Source organism: Protopterus annectens, chromosome 5.part0, assembly GCF_019279795.1.
Source record: "Protopterus annectens isolate FY-2018-M chromosome 5.part0, PAN1.0, whole genome shotgun sequence".
Classification (NCBI taxonomy): domain Eukaryota; kingdom Metazoa; phylum Chordata; order Ceratodontiformes; family Protopteridae; genus Protopterus; species Protopterus annectens.
Window position 1 is genome coordinate 1,343,655,414 of NC_056735.1, and position 9,254 is coordinate 1,343,664,667.

Genomic DNA, 9,254 nt, shown 5'->3' on the forward strand with positions numbered 1-9,254 from the left:
GCATCTGACATACTAAATGTGGACCTCGACGAGGCCACAGAGGCAGACCTAGAGTGACGCCTCGATGACCTCGACGGGGACCGGGTTGCCTCCTCCCCAGGTCCCGGTGAAAAACAAGGGGACCAGAGGCGATCCAGAAACCCTGGATGGAGAAGCCCGCTTGGCGGGCGGGGCCGAGGAAGAGTCCTCGGCCCGCCGCTTATGGTGCTTCCCCTTCCTTTTGGTTTTTCCGGCCTCCCTCTCCTCTGGAGCCAAAACGGGAGGTTGAGTCCCGACCGGAGGAAGGGAGGCAGGGGTGGCTACCACCAAGGGCTGGGTAGTGGCCACCGAAGAACCGGAGGCCGGAGCCGAGTCCGGTGACAAAAGGCCCGCCAGAATCAGCTTCGACCTCCGGTCCTTAAGTGCCCTGGGGTTGAACGCTGCACAAATCGTGCATCCCGAAGAGAGGTGTTCAACCCCAAGGCACCTAATGCACCGGGTGTGGCCATCCGCCGGTGAAAACTTATGGCCACACTCGGTGCATTTTGAAAAGATGGCTTTAGGGGCCTCCGACATGTTGAATGGAAAAACACACTCACTAGGCTCCTACACACACCACAAACACACACTACGAACCAGCGAGGGTAGGGAGGAAAAATTTTTACAAAAAAGGATATCTAAGAGGGAACCTAAACAAACTTACACAATCACACAAGTAAAAGTACAAAAAATTTTAAGGTTTTTTCTCACAAATACTCTGAATTGCCAGGAGCTCGAAATCCAGCTTGTAGGCTTGAAGCGAGGCAAACTAGATCTGAGGTCAGTTAGGGTTGGCAGGGGATTATGGGTAAAGGGAGGAGCTAGGAGCTCGGATCTATGCTGTGGTAAAAGTTGCCGGCTTGGATCCGAGATCGGATCCGTATCCCAAAGGTTGCTGACAAATGAAGTTCCTACTTCAGATTTTCTGTTTTGATAGGTAGCCAAGTTAACACGGACAACCAATAAACATTTATTGCACCTCCTTGACTAATCTTAGATGTAGTGTTTGGTCGAAGCTATTCTTCCTTGACTTTGATTCACTGGTGTTCCTTGACTTTTGATTCGCTGCCATTTTTTTACATCGATGAATGGTTTTGTTGCATGTTCAGCCGATAAACTTATATCACGGCATATTTTTAAATGAGCTGTGAAGTTTTTTTTATACTATGAAATATAATCTAATAATAAAAAAGTGTTCATGATGTTTGAATATGAAGCTTGCCATCTTCTGTCAATGCCCGATTATGACAACGGAACATTGTGCTGCACCACATTGGTTAGGTATTGGCTAATGGAGTAGTGACATTGGAATGATGCATCCAATTATCTTACAGGTTATTCTTACCACCAATAGATTAGGATGATTTTTGCGATGTTTTGATAGGATAAATTTTATTTGATTTGGAAATGATTGGTTAAGTTCATTTAATACGAATATCAAATATGTAAAACTGACAATTGTTTTTTTAAATATGATTGGATGCTTCTTAAACATTTTAATTTAAGAGAGTGTAACAATGAAGTTTTGTTTAATGGTCTGAAGAAGCAAGGGCATGTTGTGAAAGCACTTACCTTGTATCATTGTCAGCTGAAGTAAAGTTTATACCCTGTGAAAAACAAACTGAAAATATGCCTCTGTACAAGTGAAGGTTCAAAGTTAAATATACAAAAAGCACTTGCAATGTGTTGCAATAAATTCCAAAAGCTGTCAGGTGGTGAATCCCAAAGAAAACTTCCTTTATTTGACACAAATACAGGCTTAAGCGCTTTTGGCCATGAAAATGGCCTTCATCAGAAACACCCATAATCCCAATGGCAAACACTTAATACCCTTCAATGACAAAAAATTAGTATTCAATTAACCAATTAATATATGTTGTACAAATAAACTAAAAACACTACTATAAGACACTTATAAAAACTGCAATTCTACTTGCATTTACTATATTTTGCTTTTCTACGTAAAACAACTTTATAATTCACCCCACTATTGAGACCAGGTTTGTTACAAGCACTAAGCAGAATCTGCCATTTGAGCTCTTTATACTCAAGATCTCCTTCTTTGTCCCCATTGAAAATCAGGAGAAACAAACAGTCTATTACCGAAAACAAAAACTTTGAACACTTAGGACATTCTAATGTATGTTTAAACAATGCATTATTGCAATGTTTCTTTTTATTCCATAATAAATGTTCATAAATTCTCTCTCAGTGGTTTTTCCAATGTAGAAGGAATTACATGTTAGGCATTTTGCTATGTATACCACACATTCTGAACCTACCTGGCACTGTAATGGCCATGTTTCGGTTCATTTAATTTTTATTTCATTGCAGTTTGCGGACTTTTCAGAAAGAACGATTTGTTTATCCTAGTTGCCGGCACGTCTTTAACATTTTACAAATCTAGGATAAACAAATCGTTCATAGGTTCATAGATCTATGAATCTATGAACGATTTGTTTATCCTAGTTGCCGGCACGTCTTTAATATTTTACAAATCTGCTCATCTTAACCAACTCCAATGGAGCTCGTGAAGTTTGCATTGTAATTTCCACTGGGCGGAGCCCAAGCCTTTTAACAGAATCAAATTATGTCCTCACATTTCAAAGAAATGTTCAAATCTCTGGAACCATAGGGGTTATAAAAGCATAAATGGCAAACTCTTCAACACAAACTATTTTTATAGTGGTGGCGTTCTTCAGTTTCTTGGCCTTAAAACCGGATTATATAAGTCCCAGTAAACACAGTAACTATTGCATTTGTACATCTCAGCAACCACTCAAGTTTAAACACAATGTCAGCAGCATTTTATTCACCTAGCTGAGAGCTTTCATATGAAACTAAGGATTTCTGTCTGGGCTCCTTGTTTGAAATATATATAGAAAAATGATATGTATATAAATTAATATAATAAAAACAGTCAATATCTATTAACCTGCACTAGACAGAGATCAAATATTAATGCAGTTGAGATTGCTATTATGTAAGCTTTAAGATGAAATCTTTTAAAACCTGGTACATAACACGGTATGAACGTGCAATATTGACACGTAGAGGCATTAATTGCACTTGCACCTGGAGGCGTCTCTCAATGTAATAAGTCAATACATTTAGCTTGTTTTTCACACACACACACACACACACACACACACACACACACACACACACAAAAGCAACTCGGTTACTTTCACACATGCAAGCTAGTCACCTTCTGACTAGGTACACATCAAAATTTAACAATGATCAATAAAAACAAAAAAACTGATCATTGTAAATGTAGCCAAATGTTCACAAGTACACCCCACTAATTGATGTTCTACATTTGCAAATGCAAACTAAACACCATCAGTTGAATTTATGCATATCACTCTTTTACATCTGTCCAAATGCCACCAACTTTAGATCTCCTGCGTCTCAAACTGCTCCAATAACCGCAAGACCTAGTGATTTTGATTTGGATATGTACTCCATACATGCATTTTGGTAGGACTTGTTTTTAAGATATGACTTAAGCTATGGATATTCCACCCAACTGGGAGAGTGAAACAGACATAGCATAGCAGCCATCATATCACAGCCCCAATATATCATACATATACACCAGGAATCCCTTGATGTGCTAAGCAATCACATAAAAGTTGTGCTCAGTGGTGCTATAAGGGGGCCACCTCTACCTACCACAAACTTCCCACCACTGTTAACTATGATCACATAGTGGTCCACTGTCACATAATATACACTGCCACCCCCCCCCCACCCAATCATCAAATTAGAAGATACTTTCTAGCCCACAGTCTTGAATTAACCTTGCCAAGTTCTTAATCTCTTGTAGTGAAGTACAGACATCTTTAAAATAACTAACACAAAACATGGTACAGTGAATTACACTACAATGGCAAACTGCTTTATAGCCCTGCTTTGGGTCAATTTTCTGTTCTTTAACTATTTCTGTTATAATTTTCCATCTAAATTTTAGAAAGAGCAGAGAGCAAGCCACTAGTTTAAAAAGAACCACTAAACAGGTGGCAGGTGAAAACAGCTACCTGAACTAATACATATACATGTTCAGGATATCGGATGAAGAACTCAGCAATCAGCGTAGAGAGACTAACTGTACCAAACCTGCTAAAATACACATTATCCCAAAGAAATGTCAAGCCAGGTTTATAGCTAGTAGTTTCTTTGAAGTAAACATTAATGAAAGTCAATACAGATTAAGAACTAGGAAATACTTGACCGTGAAAGTCAATACAGATTAAGAACTAGGAAATACTTGACCGTGGATATGTTAAATTTAACTAGCCAAAACTAGACCATCATATACAGATTCTTGTATATTCTCTTCACTAATGCAACTGCCAGCCTTGGGCTATCACATTTCATCAAAATGGTGAAATTTACATCTTACCAAAGTGGGCATTCAATGATCCCAGAAGTCTTCCTGGAAGTCTTTGCTCCCTTATGTCGTTCTGCCCAAAGAGATAGCAAAGACTACTTGCTCACCATGGCAAGATGATCCACTGTTGCACTATGGGCAGCCATATGCTAAAAGGGTAGGAAAGGGTGTGTGGAATACCAAAAAAAATTCTTAACTTCATTTTAAATCATCATATGACAAAGCCTTTTACATTAATGAAGGCTAAACCAATATAAAAAAATACTAAAAAAACTTAAAATGTGTGCAAGTCAGTATTGTTCCAACACCCTTGAACTACAGTTGCTGCTGAACTCAATTTGATCAAACTGAATTAATTTCAATGCAGGTATAAGTGCTTGTAAATGGATCAGAGCACAACATCCTACAATATGTTGCTTAGATCTTTAAACAAATGCCAACCATGAAGAATTATTTATTTATTTTTACAAAAGTTCCACTATTCTGCGTCAGGTTTTGCCCTCCAATTTGAGCAGACAGGATCATAGTTAATGTATGTCAATCCTTCTATACATTTCCTAAGCAATATTTGTATCAGTGGCACAAATTCACTATTTTTTGAGATACTTGAATCATTACACCACTTTGCAAAACGCACAACAATCAGAAGCTTTAGGACATCCATCATGCTCGAGTGGGCACTAAGCAAAAAAAGCATAACTGCAAGGTAAAATAGCACCACAAAGTGTCTGCAGTCAAAGACATGCCTATTCTGTACAAAAATCATGGTAACACAGAAACATCAGGAGTGCTGTGTATTTTACAAGCAATGGTACTACTAATGGCATGTTAATTGGGGGGGGGGCTGACACCAGCTGGAAAGCGACAACTACTGTGATCTCGTAGTGCTTCTCTGAACAGTCCATTAAACACTGCCATGAACACTTTCAGCACTTATCATACTTCAACCTAAGAGACTGGGAAAACAGATTAGGCTTCCAGTTGTTTTGGTTTGCTAAACAGGCAACTCCCTCATGCAAGTATCTTCATGGCAATATCTTGCAGAATAAGAAGACCGCAGTACATGGTCAGAACACAAACCATATTACTTCTATAGAAGATACTACATGCAAATATTGTGTAGGTTTGTGCTTTCATCTACCATGGGTAAAGTCTGTGTGTTGGGGGGGGGGGGGAGTTCCCATTCTGTCATTACTGCCACAAAAATAAAATAAAATCCAGTAATGGAGAGCGCCAAGAACAGCACTAAGTAGTCAAGTATCAACATGCGACACCCAAATGAAATGCAAACAAACAGTGCCTTCTAGCAATTCAAAAATGAAATGCAAACAAACAGTGCCTTCTAGCAATTAAAAAATGCACACATATATTATGAGTCACATACATCCAACTACAAAACATTCATGATTTTCTGTCTTTAAACTCTCTTTTCGGAGTAGGTCACATACAAATTATAGACATCTGAAATACCATGCAGCAATTTCTGACATTTTTTTTTTGTTTACTGGTGTACTGCACTGGTCAGGAATGATCATTTGCATGCACAACCCAGGTGAAAGAACACAATAAAAGAAACACAAAAACATACAAACATCTAATTATTATATACAGTTTAAAACTAAATTAGAATAATAAAGAGAATATAACAAGCTATATTTTTCACTTTAAAAGACAAAGACTGAGTCGCATATTGTACAAGGAGAATTTGAGAAGAAATTTTTGAAAAGTGTAATGATAGCATACAAAGTTTGAGGAGTTAACACACTGCTTTGTAACAGGCAGAGTGTTATGAAAATCACAGACATGAGAAAAGAGAATAGAACATTTGAAGAAGAGAGATTCTTGTACAATTTTAAGCAATACACACACAGATATATACAACAATGAAAGTGGCTAAGAAATGGATTTGTCAGGAAACTAAACTAAGACAGGTACTGGGTGAATGTCACAGATCCATTTCTGTTAACAGTTAGCAGTTACAAAGGGTTTGAGTTTTAAAGTATAGCCCGAATTTGGATTAAGGATTTGTAATTTAAATTACCGATTTAAATTGTGGATGTTTACCCCACATACCATTTTGAGAAATTACATGGGCAGTGTCTATACAAAAATTGTTGGATCTGCTAACTAGTTCAGCATAATGTTTAGGTGGGGTGCATGCCTGTCAACCTCCAAACAAAGGCAATATGAACATAAAAATAAGAGAATCCAGTCACCTTATCAGCATAAAATGTGAATACCAAACAGCACATAACTCTTCCCACTTTCAGCTTGGCTGTAGGATACTACATAGAAACATGCATTTAAAAAACGAAGCATTAGAAAACTGAAGCAAAATGCAAGCATATTAACAAAGCAGACTGCCAAATTTGTAAAACTTATGGTATGGCAAAAATGGACATCACAAAAGTAATTTAATTTTCTTCTAAAAGGAGGAGATTTAACATTTGGGGGGGGGGGTCTCTTTCTTATCTAAATTGCTGTTGCCATTAGTATATTGCGCATGTAATTTGGTTTGCTCTGTACTAAACTTCACAATTTTGTATGACTCTGGGAGGGGTTAGAAAAATCATGTGAAAAATAAAATCAAGCTTGAAAATGGAAAAATACCTCTAAAAATAGGTACATTTTGTATGACTCTGGGAGGGGTTAGAAAAATCATGTGAAAAATAAAATCAAGCTTGAAAATGGAAAAATACCTCTAGAAATAGGTATATTTTGTGAGGGGGGTAAATCAAGCCTGAAAAACACAGGTTTCCAAAATAGGCACACAGCTGAAAGGTCTGATAGGATGGTAGGGATGTAATAGCTTGGCATATCAACTTTTAAAAAAAAAAAATTATGGGCATTCCTGGGGGAAGGGTTGGGAGTACTGATGGCAGCCTCAGTTGTGATATAAAGGATATGCAGCCCATGCTTACCAGCTACCAACAGATGCTCTCAGCCATAATGGCCTTTTATCACTGCATACTAAGAGGTAGCGAGAGGAAATGGGTGGGGTGAATATTGCCGTATGATGCTATACTGTAATGCCTCAATTTCCACTCAAGCAATGGGAGGGTTCAGGAGTGACCCCTTCAGTCCAAGACCAACTAGAGGCACTACTGGAAGACAATGTTCTGCTCTACAGAGACTAAAACTTAAAATGATAAGGTCTAGTTTGAATGTGTAGCTACTATTATTACTAAAACTGTTAAAATGATAGTAAGGGTTCAGTGGATTGCAACTAAAATTTAACAAGTATTTGACATTTTGCTTGCTAACAGTTTTCCTTTTTAAGTTACCATTTAAATTATTCATTGCCATTGATGATTTACACACATACACATTTTGCACAGCATTATCTTACTGTTTTACTGTAACTACAAAAGGTTTATAACTCCAAACATTGAATAAAAATACCACGGGGGAACCTTTCCTCAAACTAAGAATGGTTGACAAATCAATAATTCTTAAAGGCTAATAAATATTAAAAAGAGGCGTAGTGCTGCACAGCTACTATAATAATATTTAGTCTTACTAAGAGTTAGGGACCACCAGCTTCAACAAGAAAGTTCCTAGTGGCACACTCTTCTTTAGGAGAAAGGATTACGGGTCTTACTTCCCAGCTAACATACAAAATCGCACAAAGACCTTAGAATGCTGACTTAGCAGGTGTGCACATACCTCTCAAATGCCTTTAAATCAGAATGTCATTGATTTTGTCTCGGACGTATAGTCCTATCTTCATAAAAATGTAATTTGACGACAAAACTATGCATGCTAAAATCAATAAGCATTGCCAAACGTTAGCCAGCCACAACTGTGTTCCAAAACTGCACACCAATACAAAAATCTTTTATTCTAGTAAGACTTCATAAAAATGTTGGCTTAAAAATGTCCCTGAACTAGGGCCTTTGACACTGACATTTTTCTCTGTCACGGATTTTACAGATATAAAGGTTAACAGAGTGCACCGTTAACCTCTAAAAGTTGTACTATTAGCTCCATCCAGCTTCTGAAAATACAAGGACTCCGGGTTACCTTTCAACTAGACAATTAGTAACACAGAGTACCTCCACACACTCTCGGTGACTTTAAAGGGACAACGTCTACCGGAAAAACGGAACCCGTGTGTACTTACCACAGATGCGTTACTGGTCTAGAAGTCCGTACCAAGTTTAAAACCGATGGTCCCTCCTTATTTTTCCAATAGAAGCTTGTTTACATATTCCTCGAAATCAGTAAAAGAGACATATACCCAATAGCCACTCCCGCGGCATAAAAAGTGCCAAAGACAGAGCGCTTCCAGTAATCCCTACTTAGTGAGGTTGTTCAAGGTAAAGCCTTATTCGGATTACTTCCAACAAACAAACCCGTTCACAATTTAAAACAAGATAGTCCCAACGTTACAGAATTCTCTGGGTGAAAAAAAACATGAAAAAAAACGAATTTAAGAAGAAATTCTGCCACACTCTTTGAGCAACCTGTCCATCCTCTTGTCTTGTTATCTCTATAACCCAATGCCTAAAGAAAAGACACTACCGTTGTCTTCCTGTCACTTTTCCACAACCCTAGCGATGAAGGATTTGTGAGACGGTCGACAGAAGCAGAAAGGAGCAGTAAGGAGGTGTGGTTATACTACACTAAGTACGCCCATTGACAGCCAACTGCCCTAATATTTAAAAGGAAAGTAACTGTTTATAGGTCATTCCCACAGCCGCACGTTTATCGGTCGGTATACTGTATTATATAAAGAAAGATGGATAATCAAAGTGTACAATTGTTGTTAAATTTGCTGGGCAATATTATCAAATATCAGTTGCTACCTTTATTTAATAATTTCCATTATTCAGAGGCG

General features: G+C 38.0%; 1 protein-coding gene across 1 annotated transcript in view; it reads right to left on the reverse strand.

The window, feature by feature from the left end:
• GDPD5 (glycerophosphodiester phosphodiesterase domain containing 5) overlaps positions 1-9,010 on the reverse strand; it is a 1,733,766-nt gene extending 1,724,756 nt beyond the window's left edge. Inside the window, exon 1 of the mRNA XM_044071140.1 lies at positions 8,538-9,010. The gene's annotated coding sequence lies outside the window, so the exon portion shown is untranslated. The remainder of the gene's footprint in view (positions 1-8,537) is intronic.
• Positions 9,011-9,254: the final 244 nt, after the last annotated feature.